This window comes from Odontesthes bonariensis, chromosome 2 (genome assembly GCF_027942865.1).
Source record: "Odontesthes bonariensis isolate fOdoBon6 chromosome 2, fOdoBon6.hap1, whole genome shotgun sequence".
Lineage (NCBI taxonomy): Eukaryota > Metazoa > Chordata > Actinopteri > Atheriniformes > Atherinopsidae > Odontesthes > Odontesthes bonariensis.
Window position 1 is genome coordinate 44,426,922 of NC_134507.1, and position 18,191 is coordinate 44,445,112.

At 41.3% G+C, this 18,191-nt stretch overlaps 1 protein-coding gene across 1 annotated transcript in view; it reads left to right on the top strand.

The window, feature by feature from the left end:
* Positions 1-999: 999 nt before the first annotated feature.
* The window catches only part of rasgrp3 (RAS guanyl releasing protein 3 (calcium and DAG-regulated)), a 64,709-nt gene continuing 47,517 nt past the window's right edge, over positions 1,000-18,191 (top strand). The window contains exon 1 of the mRNA XM_075482145.1: positions 1,000-1,224. The gene's annotated coding sequence lies outside the window, so the exon portion shown is untranslated. The remainder of the gene's footprint in view (positions 1,225-18,191) is intronic.

Consider the following 18,191-nt stretch of genomic DNA (forward strand, 5'->3'; position numbering starts at 1 on the left):
AGGCTTTTATATGGAAATGGACAAGAATTGCCCTACATTTTCATTTAATATAGTAACAATCACTAATATTCCTATCTATTTTTACTTTTATATTCTGTACTGTTATTTTATTGTATTTCTTTTTTTTTTTTTTGGTTTTCATATGAATAACTAACCTCTGAGAATACTGGTTTGAATTTGTGGAATGTTGTCATCTGTGGAGTATTTTTATGTTGTGAGTTGTGACTCAATCCCTATTGAAACACTGACTGGAAGTCAATCATAAGCAAGACCAGCAACCAAGAGACTGAGAATACCTGAAAGACACTTATACCTGTGGATATACCTGCTCTGTTTTGTCCTGTGCTGTGGATTTAATGTAATGTATGACTGCAATTTATAAATGAAAATAAAAAGAAGTTCCAAAACAAACAAAAAAAATGAGACACTAAATCCAGCCTCCCCCACTATGACTGTGGCAAAGACACTTGCTGAAACCGTGTGAGACAATAAGTTGGAGTTGAATTCTTATTGTCAAGCCAGTCAGCAGGATGTGCTGCCAGGGCCTTTGTTTAGGCAGACATTTTTAGAAGCCCAGAGACAAAACAATGTGCACAACGTCAGAGTGGAATATGGGATGGGTTGGCCCTCTCCAAAGAGTACACAGCAACAGTTCAGAAGCGTACACATGCGTTCACTCCACCCTGCCTGTTGATTATCACTCCCAGAAAAATGTAAAGAAAAAAACAAAACATGCAACAGCGTTACGTTTACTGAGTAAAGTTATCTGGGATCTGATGCAGGAATCTTCGCAGAAACCAACGTGAACATGCACAGAAGAGTATTGTGATGTGTTTCCTGCTTTGCTTTTTTTCCTCTTTACCTTGCGTAGTCCCTATATTTAGCCCAGTTTAACCAACACAGGCAGGAAAACTATGTTGGGAAAGAATTGAAGGAAGTCTAGTGGTCATTTAGACAACAAACTCACACACTGAGATCTGTGCTGGTTGAATACGCAGCATTACTGTATGAGACTGAAAAGACAAAGAACTTTAGAGAGATAGATCTGAAGAAAGGTCTGGGGGATTCTTTCATCCACCGCTGATCGTTCCATCGGCTATAGCAAGCTTCTGAATCCAGATTGAGGTTTTATTGCAGATTTAAGGGGTTTCTTCTTGGACTTCTTTAAAAGCCGGACCTTTGACTTGTGCTGAAAAATCCTGGTGACTGAAAATCTCAGATGAGGTAAGAGAAAATGTTTGTGTGGAAACTTCATTGATGGGAGGCATTTAGTTGCTTCTACCTGATTCATAGTATTAAATAAAAGTACAACCCAAACTATCTTCCAATCAGGAATGTGGATTTAAAGCAGCTGAAGTGGCAAATTGTGTCATTTTGTTTGCACAGTAAGTCTGGCAACTGGAAATGAACGTAACAGTAACCGTTAGCTTCATTTGAACATGATTAATTAATGTGTCATCTCAGGGCACTTTACAGAGAAAGTTGGATTCCTGAAGTCCTCCAACTGGGTGCTTCGGTCCTCATAGAGTCTTTGGGCAACACACTGAAGCCAACATTGCCCCAGATATGTTCATCGGTGTGTGACAGAAGAGAAAAAGTGTTGTATACTGCATATAGAGAGCACAACAGGGGAGAGAATGAGTGTATTGTATTGAATCCTGCATTTCTTTTGGCAGTTCGGCTCAACTTTTTGCAGAAATGCTTTTGTGTTGTTGTTGAATTTGGCTGTCTTGTCGTCTTCTGTCTGTCTTTGTAATCCCAGGCAGACTCCATGACGTTAAGATCAAAGCAAACTTGATCTCACAGCATTACGAGTGGTTCAGACCACAAAATGTGGCGATGTCACAGTAAAGGCTCACAAATTGAACAATTATTTTGCACACTAATGATCATGTGCCAACTTGTGATGAGATTAACATGATGATGTTCACTCTTGTGATGATAGTCAACTTGGTTGACTCCTACAAAAGGATGGCATGTGCACATTTTTCACAGCTTAAACATTTAAATACTCATGGCGCAAATGCTAATTTGACACATTTTCTGATGAGACTGCGCTGTCAGGGTTTCATTTCATTTCTCATTTTCATTTAAGTAGTCATGACAACATAAGAACCAGGTTAATGTTCCGTTTCTTTGCAATTTAGTTGTACTGAGAGCAAGCTATGACCATCAACAAGTTAGATTTTACGTCTGTGGAACATAAGAATATCAGATATTTTAATGCGCCACTAATATTTACCCGTAACTGATCCTCCACTGTGTGATTTGACAGCTTTGCTGTAGCTTGGGTCAGATGTAACTTTACTGGGATGTAAACATTTAGCAGCCCAACATGGGTATTGGCTGGTATTTAGCTGGTGGACTGCAGTTAGCCTGTTGACAACATCAACAGATGGCAGTGGCTGATGTTTATCTGGTGTGTCGAGGTTGTCCCAAAAACTCACAAAGAATCTTTTTATATGAAAGGTTATTAAAATGCATTATCAAATTTGCTCTCATTTAAAGATAGCATGATGAAGGGCTTAAATACTTTAAAATAGTTCAGTTTTTTATATATATATAATGCATATTACATCACTGTATTGCCTACCAGCTAAATTATTATCTTTAGCATTAGTATCAGTATCTATAGTACAATAGTACTGCAGTACTAGTACAAAATTTCCCAAATCAATGCATCCCCACTGATTACTTGTTTGCTGGATTTGCATAGTGGAAATCACAGAAACCTCTTGTGTTTGTTGTTGTGTATCGTCCACCTGGCCCTTATTCTGAGTTTCTGTCTGAATTCTCAGAGTTTTTATCCCAGTTAGTGCTGAGTACAGATAAAGTCATTGTAGTGGGTGACTTTAATATTCATGTAGATGTTAAAAAAGACAGCCTGAATATGAACTTTAATTCTATATTGGACTCTATTGGATTTTCTCAGAGTGTACACAGACCGACTCACTGCCTTAATCACACCCTTGATCTTGTGCTGACTTATGGCATTGAGAGTGAACAGTTAACAGTGTTCCCTCATAACTCTGTCTTATCTGACCATTTTCTGATAACCTTTGAGTTTACATTACTTGACTATACAGTTTCTGAGAAGAAATTTACGTATAGAAGGTGTCTATCAGAGGATGCTGTAACCAGATTTAAAGAATTAATTCCATCATCCTTTTCTTCACTGCCATGTGCAGATATGACAGAGGACGACTACCTAAACTTTACTCCACCAACACTTGACTCTCTTGTTGACAGCACTATAGTTTCAATGCGTACAGCACTGGACAATGTTGCCCCTCTGAAAAGGAAGGTAATCAGTCAGAAGAGGTTGGCTCCTTGGTATAATTCACAGCTGCGTGCTTTAAAGCAGACTGCAAGAAAGCTGGAGAGACAGTGGCGTTCCTCTAATTTAGAAGAGTCTCAGTTAGTCTGGAAAGATAGTTTAATAACGTATAAGAAAGCCCTTCGTAAAGCTAGAACTGCTTATTATTCATCATTGATAGAAGAGAATAAGAATAATCCCAGGTTTCTTTTCAGCACTGTAGCCAGTCTGACTAAGAGTCCGAGCTCTGCTGAGCCAGTTATTCCTTTAACTCTCAGCAGTGATGATTTCATGAGCTTCTTTATTAATAAAATTGTTTCTATCAGAGAGAAGATTGATGGAGTCCTTCCCACTATTATCAGTGATGTATCATCAGGTACAGCAGCTTTAGAAGTATCTTTAGAACCTGATTTGTATTTAGACGGCTTCTGTCCAGTTGATCTCTCTGAACTAACAACAGCAATAGTCTCTTCTAAACCATCAACTTGTGTTTTAGACCCAATCCCAACCAGACTGTTCAAGGAGGTTTTCCCATTAATTGACACTTCCATATTGGATTTGATCAATCTGTCTTTGTTGACAGGATATGTACCTCAGACTTTTAAGGTTGCTGTAATTAAACCTTTACTTAAAAAACCTACTCTTGATTCAGAGGTGTTGGCTCATTATAGACCTATATCCAATCTCCCTTTTATGTCTAAAGTTCTTGAAAAAATAGTTGCAGCTCAGCTTTGTGATCACTTACACAGAAATAATCTGTTTGAAGAGTTTCAGTCAGGATTCAGAGTGCATCATAGCACAGAAACTGCACTGCTGAAAGTTACCAATGATCTCCTCTTAGCCTCTGATAGCGGACTTGTGTCTGTGCTTGTCCTGTTGGATCTCAGTGCTGCATTTGATACGGTCGATCACAGTATCTTATTACACAGACTTGAACATGTTATTGGGATTAAAGGAACTGCATTAGGCTGGTTTAAGTCATATTTATCTGATAGATTTCAGTTTGTTCTTGTAAATGAAGAATCTTCCTCACACCCCAGAGTAAGTCATGGAGTTCCCCAGGGTTCTGTGCTTGGACCGATTCTTTTCACTTTATACATGCTTCCATTAGGTAACATTATTAGACTGCATGGCATAAATTTCCATTGCTATGCTGATGATACTCAGCTGTACTTATCTATAAAACCAGATGAACCCAATAGGTTGGTCAGACTACAAGCATGTCTTAAAGACATAAAGACCTGGATGACTCAGAACTGTCTGCTTCTAAATTCAGACAAAACTGAAGTCGTTATCTTTGGACCTGAGCGTTTCAGGGAGAAATTGTCTAGCTATATAGTTACTCTAAATGGTATTTCCTTGGCTTCTAGTTCTACAGTGAGGAACCTTGGAGTTATTTTTGACCAGAACTTATCATTTGACTCGCATATAAAACAGGTTTCTAGGACTGCCTTCTTTCATCTTTGTAATATTGTTAAAATCAGGAACATCTTGTCTCAGAGTGATGCAGAAAAACTAGTCCATGCATTTGTTACTTCAAGATTGGACTACTGTAATTCTTTATTATTGGGCTGTCCCACATATTCTCTGAAAAGCCTTCAGTTGATCCAAAATGCTGCAGCCAGAGTTTTGATGAGAACTAACAGGAGAGATCATATTTCTCCAGTTTTAGCTTCTCTTCATTGGCTCCCTGTTAAATTCAGAATAGAATTTAAGATTCTTCTCCTTACATATAAAGCTCTTAATGACCGAGCTCCATCATATCTTAAAGATCTCATTGTAAGATATTTTCCTAACAGAGCACTTCGTTCCCAAACTGCAGGTTTACTTGAGGTTCCCAGAGTTTCTAAAAGTAGAATGGGAGGCAGAGCCTTCAGTTATCAGGCCCCTCTATTGTGGAATAAGCTGCCAGTAAATGTCCGGGAAGCAGACACCCTTTCCACTTTTAAGACCAGGCTTAAAACTTTCCTTTTTTATAAAGCTTATAGTTAGGTCTGTTGAATCTGATAGTGTGTCTGTTAGTGTGTCTTGTTCTGCCTCCACCTCTGGCACCCTCTATACTTTCATCACCCCCTACCCGAACCAGGGTTTGAATCCCATTCCCGCCTATCTTACCTCTTTTATTTGTCCCCCTACCCGAACCAGGGTTTGCAACCCCACCCCGCTGTTACTGGTGTGCAGTTGGTGAGAGTGAGTTGTATGGCTTTGTTTTTGCTGGTATTTTTAGTGATTATAGGACTGTTTAGGTGAGTTTGTCTGCTGAATCTGCTAGTGTGTCTTGTCCTGCCTCCACCTCTGGCACCTTCTATACTTTCATTACCCCCTACCCGAACCAGGGTTTGAATCCCATTCCCGCTTATCTTACCTCTTTTATTTCTCCCCCTACCCGAACCAGGGTTTGCATCCCCACCCCGCTGTGACTGGTGTGCAGTTGGTGAGAGGCTGAGGTAGCTTGTGGCTGTAAAAAGATGGTTGTTGTGGTGTGAGGAGCAGATCTATATAGGGAGTATAGGGAATTTCTCACTGAGTCTGGTCCTTTATTTATTTATGTATTTATTTTTTCGTTAGCACAAGTTTCTTGTGTTTACCTTGAATAGGGATGGCTCAGGTAATCCTGAAACATCCCATAGTTAAGCTGCTATAGGCCTAGACTGCTGGGGGGCCTCATCTGTCACACCTTTCCTCACTTTACTCTCTTTATGTATATGTGATATTATTGTGGTCATTAACTCGTGTTTCCCTGTTCCAACAGATATCCTTTGAATGGTGTTACAGTGCCGCCGCCGCTGCGGCCCTCCCCCCCTTTCTGTCTTCTCAAACCCCAGCTGGTGGAGGCGGATGGCCACCCTTCCTGAGTCTGGTTCTGCCAGAGGTTTCTTCCTGTTAAAAGGGAGTCGTTTCTCTCCACAGTCGCCTCAGGCACGCTCAGGCCGGGAGATTGGACCGAAAAACAAAAAGTTTTCAGTGCAAACTGTTGGTTTTCTTAGCTAGGAAATTGTTTTTGAATTGGCTCTATATGAACGAATTGGATTATTTTATGAATTATGATTATTATTAATTAATTGAATTCCAATTGGCTTGAATTGGACTTACTATCTAAGTGCCTTGAGATGACATTTGTTGTATTTGGCGCTATATAAATAAAAATGAATTGAATTGAATTGAATTGTCCAGCACACCTGGCAGCGCCCTGTGGGTGGCTCACAGCTCAGTGGTAACAGATTAGAACCTCACGGCCTCCCTGCTGTTCCATACTGTGCTGTTACAGTGAGCAGCAGGAACACAGCTGACCCATGCATCATCTAATCCAAATAATTTCTTCACTGGCTGCCACCTGTCTAACTGTAGAGAATACCCTGATGGTAATCTGACTCTGTATCTGGTGGATGGAGACATCATTTTGATGGCTTGGCAGCACTTGTCAGTATTGTAACATGTCTGTTTGCTGAGTAACTTCCACTGGCTGCAGGAAGACAATTTCCCGCTCTTATCGTACACAAACCATCTGCTCGTCATATCAGAATGTACTGTATTGTATCAAAACGACATCTATGTTGGAGCCCCTGCCAGCCTGCCTTTATTTTTTCCTTGGTTTGGTCATCTTTTTAAATGGTAAATGAATCGTACTTATTTCGCACTTTTCTCGTCTTGTTGACCATTGAAAGTCCTTTTACACGACGAGCCTCATTCAAGCACACACCATTTCTTAAGATAAACAGGAATACAGATCATGCAGTGCTTTATTTCCTCTGTCACACACATGGACACATCGGAGGTTAAATGTCTTGACCAAGGACAAGCTGACGTGGTCTGGTGAAGCTGGAGATTGAACCACGACCCTCTGATTGGGAGAGGACGACTCTTCATAATGAGCAACTGTACAGCAGCCTCAACACATCCTCCGAGTTTTTTGTTGATTAAAAAGTTCTTCATGGCTTGTTTTTGTTAGGTAATCCTAAATAAACCAAAATGTAATTAGACTAAATTAAAATACTTTGATAGTCCCTAAGGGAATCAGCCTGGGAATTCCCATGCTGCTTTGCGCCCGATTTCATTCACACTGCAAAGGTAGCCTGGAAACCACCGCCCTTATTTTTGCCTGAGTTAGGGAACCAATCACAGAACGGGGGGCAGCAAGACGATGACGACGTCTATGCGCGACACCGAAGCTTGTAGAGTGTTAATTCAACATTCAATTCAATTAATTTTTATTTATATAGCGCCAAATACAACAAATGTCATCTCAAGGCACTTAGATAATAAAGTCCAATTCAAGCCAATTGGAATTCAATTAATTGTAATCATAATTATTCATAAAATAATCCAATTCGTTCATATAGAGCCAATTCAAAAACTATTTCCTAGCTAAAGAAACCAACAGATTGCACTGAAACTTTAAAAAAAAAAAAAAAAAAAAAAAAAATCGGTCCAATCTCCCATCCTGAGCTTGCCTGAGGCGACTGTGGAGAGAAACGACTCCCTTTGAACAGGAAGAAACCTCTGGCAGAACCAGAACCAGGAAGGGTGGCCATCCGCCTCCACCAGCTGGGGTTTGAGAAGACAGAAAGGAGGGGACAACAAACACTGTAATACCATTCAAAGGATATCTGTTGGAACAGGGAAACACGAGTTAATGACCACAATAATGTCACATATACATAAAGAGAGTAAAGTGAGGAAAGGTGTGACAGATGAGGCCCCCCAGCAGTCTAGGCCTATAGCAGCTTAACTATGGGATGTTTCAGGATCACCTGAGCCATCCCTAACTATAAGCTTTATCAAAAAGGAAAGTTTTAAGCCTGTTCTTAAAAGTTGAAAGGGTTCTGCCTCCCATTCTACTTTTAGAAACTCTGGGAACCTCAAGTAAACCTGCAGTTTGGGAGCAAAGTGCTCTGTTAGGAAAATATCTTACAATGAGATCTTTAAGATATGATGGAGCTCGGTCATTAAGAGCTTTATATGTGAGGAGAAGCTAAACTCTTCTAAGTCCGTTTGACTTTGAAATGAGGTAAAGTTTGCCCCCTGATTCAGGTTTTTCTGCATTGCTATCAGCAGATTTCACCAGAACGTTCACATCCTCTTCTTTTCATCTGCATCAACTTAACTTCACCCAACATTAGTGGCCCTTTCTGCTGAGAAAAAAAACAGCTCCCTGAGGTTCTCCACCATCATCTCCTTGTTAATGAAAAAAACTCTTTCAACAGAAGCTTGACCATGTGAAAGGATCAGGACAAGTCTTACTGCCTCCCATAGATGGCAAAACTCTTTCCAAGCTTTGGTGGGTAAAAGTTCTTGGTAAAATTCATCCAACCTATCACTCTGTGGACTGAACTTTCTAAAGGAATCTGAGGCTGACATCAGGTTGTGGTAAAAAAAAAAAAGTGGCCAAACTCTCGAAGCACATCATCACAGCACCTCAATGTGGCCAGTTTCCACAACAAGTCGAAGAGTAGTGGTGAGTTTTTGGACACTCAACTCTTTGTTGTTGAGGACCGAACAGACAGGCTCCTCACCAGAGGATATTTAATTGGTGCCTTTTCAAAAAGCTTAGACACCATCTTCAAAAAAGCTTGCTGCTCCAGAGTTCTTCACATGTTCCTCCAAGGCTCGCTCTGTGGCAAATACAACTTTCAGTTTGGTCACGTCCATGTGGTTATGTGTGTCCTCATGGTCCACTTTGAGAAGCTTTACAGGGTTAGTTGCATTCTTCATCACACTCGGCTTGACAAACTTCTCCATTAGACTTTTCAGCATAGCTGTGAGATCATTGCACATAAATGGCAGCATGGGTTTGTCTGTTTGGCATAGCTTTAAAAATGGTGTGATTTCCCTGGCAACCATTAGAAAAAAGTTGAGTTTTGCAGGGAAGAGGTCATCGCGCACAATCATCTCAGCTTTCTTGAAAGACTTTGTGCACGGTTCTGTAACCTTTTTGTTTTGCCAGCACTGATGTATGTTTTCAGAGAGGGCAAATTCTTACGGTACACATTCTTCACTCTCTCCAAATCGCTTACTGGGGCAATGGTGTACACTGAACCCTCGCCCCCGGGCACTCTGAGCACCTGGAATACCACGGAATTCCAAATGTCGTGGATTTTATGACGCCCCCTAGCACTGTGGTCTCGAATATAAACAAGCTACCGCTTCAATCGAGCTGGCAAGATCAGCTGGAAGTTCTCTGCGGTAAAGAACACCATCTTTCTCAACCAAGCGGTTCCAATGTCGCAACAATGCCATGGCTGGTTTGGACAACTTTTGCCTTTCCTCCAAGGTCGGCTGAACCTGCCCCCTCCAAAAGACCAAAAATTCCTCTAAGAGGGGATCAGAATTCTGCACTGAATAAATGTCCAAACACGAGTGGGATGGAAGAGCAGATATCACAGCCTGAGTTGCTGGGGCTACTGAGTCCGAATGAACAGCTTCCAGTGCAGCTGGAACTGATGTGCCTGGTGGGGCCTGCTCAACGAAGCTGGGGCTGGAAACGTACTGCCGAGAGAGTGCATCGGCATTTTTATTGCTACGGCCAGATTGATATTTGATTTCAAAATTGAAGGCAGCTAGTTGTGCGGCCCGCCGATGTTAGGTGGCCCCTAGTTTGGTGGATTGTAGGTGACTTAACGGGTTGTTATCTGTGAAGATGACACATTTGTGGCCCAACAGGTATTCACAAAACTTTTCGGTCATAGCCCACTTGAGGGCAAGAAACTCCAATTTCATGGAGTTATAGTTGTCCATATTTCGTTTGGTAGGCCGGAGGCCTCGACTGGCATAGGCTACTGGCCTAATACTACCCTCCCGCTCTTGGGACAAGACAGGCCCTAGGCCACTGTGACTTGTGTCAATCTCTAGAATGAAAGGGCAGGAAAAGTCTGCATACGCCAAATGATGGTGACAATGATATCGTTGAGCCGCAGAGGGCATTTTCCAATATCCAGTCTGCTTTCCATCGACCATGGTGTTAGCCCTTTAGGTCTTACCCTTTAGGCTCATCGCCGGGGTGGCGATGCAAAAGCTGGGGGTAGATGTGGCAGAGTGGCTCCGCTCACTTCTATGTCTCCATATTTGGGGTGTTCTAAATCAGGTGGCCTTCCATTTCTGCTCCCCCTCCCACTGTGTGTCATTAAGCTGTGAGCTATATAATAAAACTGATTTGATTTGATTGACTTTGAAGCCTAAATGGTGAGTTCCACATGGGGCTAGGTTATGGTTGGGTTTAAGGTAAAGGTTAGGGTTAGGCATCCAGCTGTGATGGTCAGGGTTAGGATAAGAGACTGTGGAAATTAATTATGTCAACAGTGAATCACCACATTGATGGGAAAACGATTTTTTTTGTGTGTAGTCACATGCTAGACTGCTGCTGCTCCAGGCTGCTGTGTTTACCAATAAGAGGAGGAGGCGGTGGAGGAGGTGGTCATAGAGTAGAGCACGTTCCACCATGGGAGTCTCTATGTGCTCGAGAGCCAGTAGCAGCCTGCAGCATGTAGCAGTAGTTAGTTATATTACTAAAGAGAGTAATCTTTGGTCTGGATGTTTGATGATAAACAGCTGTTCAAGGGGTAAGATCTGCCTGTTTGATTTTTGTAGTTCCTATTCCTTTTGTAATTGCTAGAAATTCTCTCCCAGCCAGAACACAATTTAATGGATAGTTGTTTTGGTTGTTATCTTGCAAGAAGAATAACAAAACAGCACTTCACGATGTTAGCAGGCAGCTATGTCCTCATTGTGGGATTAAGACTGTTGTTTTAGAAATGCAGGTCCAACATGATCTTACAGCTGTGCCATTTTGTGAACAGCAGATTTTACATATGCTTGAGCAAAGCACTTAGTGTTTGTGTGTGTATGTATATATATTTGTGTGTGTGAACTAGTACATGCCTTTGTATTTACCTTTGTATTTAAAGGCATATTTGTATTTGTGGTACATCAAATAAGTATTTGTGTTCGACACACATTTGTAGTCCTGTGTGTGTGCATCGATCAGTAACACATGTCAGTGGACATCGGGGCAGAGTGATACAGCTGTGAACCTATAATGCAGACACTGTGACCCATTGTTTGGGCAGTAAAAGCACAAGTTCTGCTAAGGGGCACCCTTGATTATAATGTTTGGCTCCATAATAAAATCAGAAGAAAGAATATCATTAACATTTAAAACACTGTAAAGTCAGTGTGATGTCCCGACAGACCAAGTGAAAAATAACTTTTTTTAGTTTCAGAGAGGTGTCTGTGTTTCACACTGTCAGCAGCAATAGTAGTAATAAATGATTAAATCTCCTTCAATTCTATCTGCAGATTTGGTAGTTTTACCTTTGTCAATGTAAAAAATTGATTCATGCCTCAACCTGCATTTTACGAACTATTGTGCTTAATTCTTGTGGTGGCTGTAGCTCAGGAGAAAGAGTGGTTGTCTGCCTGTTGGAAGGTTGGAGGTTCAATCCCTGACTTCCAATATGTGTGTGAGTGGGAGATAGGCTTGTAGTGAAAAGCCATTTGAGAGGTCAAATAAGATTATCAAATGTCCAGCAGTTGTTAGAGGAGAAGTTCTTTTTTTTTTTTTTTTTTTTTTTAAACCTGGACCATATTTCTGGCATAAAATACCTTCATCTACTCACAGATAACAGTTTGGTGAAAGTCGGTGTCCTTATATATATATTATATATATCGGCGTCCGATATTTAGATCCGCATATTTTCATATTTTATGCCAGAAATAAGGTCCAGGTTTAAAAAAAAAAAAAAAAAAATTAACTTCTCCTAAAACTCAAATGTTTTTTTCCCAAATCACTGCAATATAAGGACACCCATAACTCCTATTGATACATTTGTCCAACAGTTAGCACTACAGGGCTGTCCCGCTCACACTGGTGTGAAATTTTGTTTATGGTTTGTCATTGTGGACATTTGGAAAAGGTAAAACAGTAACTTTTATGTTCAATGAAAATTCAGCTCTCATTGAAAAGTATTCGTATTTGTACTTTATATTACAGAGTATTCGACAGTGGGGGGCTTTTTGGAGACATCCATCTCAAAAAGGGAAGGTCTGTTGGAATGGAGAGTTACACTGAAAAAGAAGATACATTAAATTAAATATAGTTATATTTACATAGTGCCAAATCACTACAACGATACAGTCCAATTCAAGCCAATTATTCCAATAAAATCACATAAATTAAAATCCACATTAGTCAATCCAATTACAACAACAATTCATGTAATGCCTGAAAGGACAATTCTTTCAATTATCCTCTCTTCACAGGATATGAGGAGACACAGTTGAAGTTTTGAATGGGTCTTAAGTGCTTGGGTTGAGATAAGCATCAAGTTCATTTATCCATATACAATGCTAGCAAACATCACTGCAGCGGTTATATAGGGTTGTCAATGAATCACATGGTTTCATACATGGTTATGGCTTATTCCTGATTCATTATTCCCCTAAAATAAAAAATCTGCAGATACATCAGAGAGCCCAGAGAAACCAGCCGGACAACAGGACCCCCACCAACCCACCCACACCGTGGCGTGCCAAAAGCGTGTATTATGTATTATATGGGTAGTTATTTTTTCTGATCATCTTGCGAGGGCTTTATACATTATTTTGAGGTCTACATTTATTAGTGATATTGGGCGGTAGCTGGATGGAAGTACAGGGTCTTTTCCTGGTTTTTGTAAGGCAAGGCAAGGCAAGTTTATTTGTACAGCACAATTCAACAACAAGGTGACTCAAAAGTGCTTTACGAATACATTAAAACAGTAGAAATAAAAAGCATGATTTAAATTTTAAACAAAAAAGAAAGACATAAGAACAATAGATAAAATCAGATAAAATCAGTAGTTTAAATAGGATTATATTTTGAAACTCAAGCTTCAGATTTGGAGCTTTATTCAAACGCAGCTGAAAATAGGTGTGTCTTCAACCTGGACTTAAACACACTGAGTGTTTCAGCTGATCTGAGGCTTTCTGGGAGTTTGTTCCAGACATGTGGAGCATAGAAGCTGAATGCAGCTTCTCCATGTCTGGTTCTGACTCTGGGAACTGATAAAAGACCGGATCCAGATGCCCTGAGGGGTCTGGAAGGTTCATACTGGGTCAGGAGGTCCCGGATGTATTCTGGTCCTGGACCATTCAGAGCTTTATAGACCAGCATCATAACTTTAAAGTCTATCCTCTGATGGACAGGCAGCCGGTGTAAAGACCTCAGAGCTGGACTGATGTGCTCCACTTTTTTGGTCTCAGTGAGGACTCGAGCAGCAGAGTTCTGAATGAGCTGCAGGTGTCTAACTGACTTTTTAGGCACATCCAGTCATTAATCTCCTTGATGCATTTACCAAGAGCATTTTTTTTTTTTTTTTTTTTTTTTTTATCTGTGCCAGTGGGAGCATGTAGATGTTAAACAGAAGAGGTCCCAGGATGGAACCTTGGGGAACTCCACATATGATTCATGTCTGCTCAGATGTAAAGTTACCTATTGACACAAATTACTTCCTGTTCTCTAAGTATGTTTTGAACCAGTTTAGTACAGTTCCGGAAAGACCCGCCCAGTTCTCCAGTCGTTTCAGTAATATATTGTGGTCAACTGTATGAAATACAGCACTGAGATCCAGTAAAACTAAGACTGACATTTTCCCACCGTCTGTATTCAGACATATGTCATTAAACACTTTGGTCAGAGCAGTCTCAGTGCTGTGGTGCTGTCTAAAACCTGACTGGAAGGTGTCATAGCAGTTATTTTGTGTTAAAAACGAATTAAGCTGTTGAAAAACCGCTTTTTCAATGATCTTACTTAAAAATGGGAGATGTGAGATAGGCCTGTAGTTGTTCATTTGTGTCTTGTCAAGATTGTCCTTTTTCAGCAGAGGTTTGATTTCAGCTGTTTTTAGTGGCTCTGGAAACACACCCGACATTAAGGACAAGTTCACCATCAGTAACAGTTCTGACTCCAAAATCTTTGAGACCCTTTTGAAGAAAGCTGTTGGCAGGATGTCTAAACAGCAAGAGGAGGAGTTCAGCTGACGTAAGATGTCCTCCAGGTCTTTGCTGTTAATGGCTTGGAACTGTGTCATGGTGTTTAAACTGGTTTTCGGTGGAGACGGTACATATGCTGAACCTGCTGCTGATGCACCAACTAATATTACTAAATCTAATATTTTGGGTTTTGTCTGTGAAGAATTTGGCAAAGTCATTGCAGGCCATGGTGGAATGAAGTTCAGTTGCCACTAACACAGGAGGGTTTGTTAGCCTGTCAGCTGTAGCCAATAAGGCCCGAGCATTAGGACTGTTTTTGGTGATGATGTCAGAGAAGTAGGACTTCTTTGCATTCCTCAGTTGTAAATTATAAGAGTGAAGTTTCTCTTTATAGATGTTATAATGAACCTGGAGATTTGTTTTTTTTCTATCTGCGCTCAGCTCTCCGACACTCTCTTTTCCCATTTTTCACCGGTGGGGAATTTGGCCATGGAGACTTCTTCCTTCCAGAGATAACCTTCACCTTAATGGGAGCATTAGCATCCATAACATTTAACATTTTAGCATTGAAGCTACTGACGAGCTCATTGACTGAACCCCCGGACAGGGCAGGTGTTAAAGAGAAGACCTGGTTAAAGATCTCACTACTGTTTTCAGTTCTACACCGTTTTGAGATCACTGCTGCCGAGACATTTGTGTACAGTGAAATCGTACTCTCAAAGAAAACACAGGAATGATCCGACAGGCCCACATCAGACACACTAACCTTTGAAATGCTCAGACCCTCAGAAATCAGTAAGTCTAGAGTGCGCCCCCTATTGTGCGTGGCCTCTGTTACATGCTGAGTCAGCCCAAAGTTGTCCAGAGTGTTACTCAGGTCTTTAGTCCCTTTGTCCTGAGGGCTGTCCACATGGATGTTAAAATCACCAACAATAATTACAGTCAGAGTCAACACAGATCATAGACCTCAGTTCACTGAGGTCATCAAAAAAGTCTGCACAGTATTTGGGAGGACTGTAAACATCCAGAAACAGGACTCTGGATGAAGCCTTCAGCTGTACAGCCACATATTCAAAGGACTGAAAACTTCCAGGAGATAACTTACATTGAAATGATTCATTAAATAAGACTGCCAACTGTAATAGGATAATGTTAGCAGAGTTCATGTTTGGGGATAATCTGCCATTCTTTTTGACTTATGATATCATTTTGTGAAATGTAGGTGCCAAAATAGTCCAAAATTCTTTGTAGAACTCTGCTGGAAAAACATCTGGTCCTGAGGCTTTATTACTAGGCATATGTGGAAGGGCTTCATGGAGTTCTCGTGTTGAGAGAGGTGAATCCAAAGGCATGGCCTGTTTAAAGCTGCCGTCGGCAGGTTTTCAAAATTCCGAGTCTAAAGTGGGAAAATTCGAACTGATACAACTTTCAGGTCCCTCCCCCAACCTCTACCAAGCTCCGAATCGCCCCCCCAAACCCCTCCCCCTCTGTGGACGAGGTTGTGCACGTGAGTTCACACCAGTGTGAGTGCACACAAGCTGGGGCAGACTCATGCTCAGCAGCGTGTGCACAAGCTGTGATTGACAGGTAGGATTCCTCCACCCTAACTTGATTGGTTAAAAACAGCCGGGAGCGCTCGGTTTTTGCAAGCATGATTACAGGCTTCAGAGGGAGCTACAGATTTCGTTATTTTTCCTAAACAGCCTATTTAATATTCTACTTCCAGAATCCCATGACAGTTCAAGCTAATATGACTAAAAAAAAAGTTGCCGACCGCAGCTTTAAGTTATTATTTTGGAAGGTTGATGTCACTAAGAAACTGATTAATGTTACCATCTGGTGGATCCTTTTTTGGATGAATATAAGGTTTTATAGAACTCCCTAAAAGTGTTGTTGATTACGTCAGGGTCATGGGTGATATTCCTCTAAAGGCCTCGGTATGCTATCCGTCAATCCGACTCCGTGGTCACTAATCTTTTCGAAGTTCTCCGTCGGGATGGCAGTTCACCTCCCGATCAGTAGGCGTTGCTACGTTAAAGGCCAACTTTCGCTGGAAACCACTTTTGTGTCACTCATTTTAAAATGTGGTAGGTCAAAACAAGTCATATGAGTATGCGCCGCGCCAAAGTGTAATTCGATCTACTTGGGCTGCACTGGTCATTGAAGGGTCAACCCACTTAGAGAAACAGACAAATGAGCGCGTGAGAGAAGGCGAAACTTTGATTCGTCACTCGGTCGTAAGCCTCGCCCATAGCCTTGTATGGCATGGCCACAGCTAATCTGATGGACAGGCGCTCCACAGCTGAAATGGAGTCGTGTCTGTGACATGCAGATCGGACTGCAGATGGAAATTAGCTTCTAAACTACAATCTGGTACAGGTCATCTCTTTACTTTGTAATTAATGTACTTTCAGGCATGAAAATGGGTCAGGGGTTAAAAAGATGAGAAGAGCGCGCGCGCTGCCCAGGGGGTGGGGTATGACGAGCTTTGTTCACCAACACTGTTTCACAACCGGCACTGCCACCTTCCCTTGCAACTGCTGCCTGATTAGATCTGGGCCCTGAGTTGTCTGGCTCGGCCCTGCTTGTTCTGGGATCAAACTATGCAAACTATGTGTTGAAGCAATAGTTTCCAGCTTCTTTTTGTGGATATCGGTCTGCACATGAGCCATCAAGGCATGGCTGCCCTTATTGGCATAGTTGATCTCCTTCTGGCAGAGGACACACCTGGCCAGTCCCGGTTTGTTTATTTTCTGGAAAACATCCCCTATGTTGAAGGACACCTCCTGCCCCTTCACACAAACCTTTCCCTCAAGTTTGACCCAAGCCCATCTCCAGCTGCACTTGATCCCTGAGTATTTGCTTCACAGCTGCAGCATCCTCCTCTGTTAATACACTCATCCTGCAAGAATATTTTGTGTTAGTTCAAATGGAACATCAGTATTAACTGTAAACAGGGCTCGAAATTTACTTTTTTCACCACCACCCAAACTGACAAGAAGATATTAACTCTTTCGGTGCCAAAGACGTCTATAGACGTCAATTGCGTTTTTTAACGGAGCGGGCTGGGGGACAATCTAGCGGAGTTTGTCACTAAATCTTAGGCTTGTAAACACTAAACAGAGAATATACTGGCAAAATTACCCGCAAGGTGGCAGCAGTGCCACTTTGCACAAAAAAAAAGCTTGTTTTCTCAATTTTTTGGTCAAAAACAGCTGTTTTTGGTGAAACCAACCTATGTTCTACTGTCTATTACTAAAGGACTGAAAATGGTAGAAACAAACTTTTTTTCCTGATGAAAGAAGAGAGTCTACTCTTTCGTTTGGTAATTTTGGTGTGTACATAGTCATAAGACACACTTTTCTGTGGGTCTTGGAAAATCAGTCAAAATACTGTAAAACACTTGGCAGTGTGGGTGTCTCTGAACTGAAAATGGCTGGCAGCCAATGAGTTAATGTTACTAGCCAAACACAAAATGGCTAGTACGTTTTCTTTTCTACCAGCCACACTAAGCTTAAATCTACCACTGAAGTGAATTTGATAAATTTGATAGAGAAGAATCGCCGAACCGGTGTAAAAAATGAGTGATGAAGAAAGCTGCTGAAACGGACGTAGTCGAACAAAAGAAATCTTTATTTCTGTCATCAGGTCCGTCTCAGTTACAGAAAATGCATCCTCTGGGAGAGTCAGTGGTCAAATCGAAAAACTCTCTCCTGGGGAGAGATCGTCCTTTACTTTTAAAGAAGATTCAAGGCCACTGGTCCAGGCGTGCCGCCAAGAGATATGGTCTAACTGCACGAATGTGTTATATCAAATCTACCTTATTTGGTAAAACTGTTAAGAGTTTGTTTTTCAGTGTCTCTCAGTGTCTTGTACGGAGACGCGCGGAGGCGTCTTGAAATTAACCAGC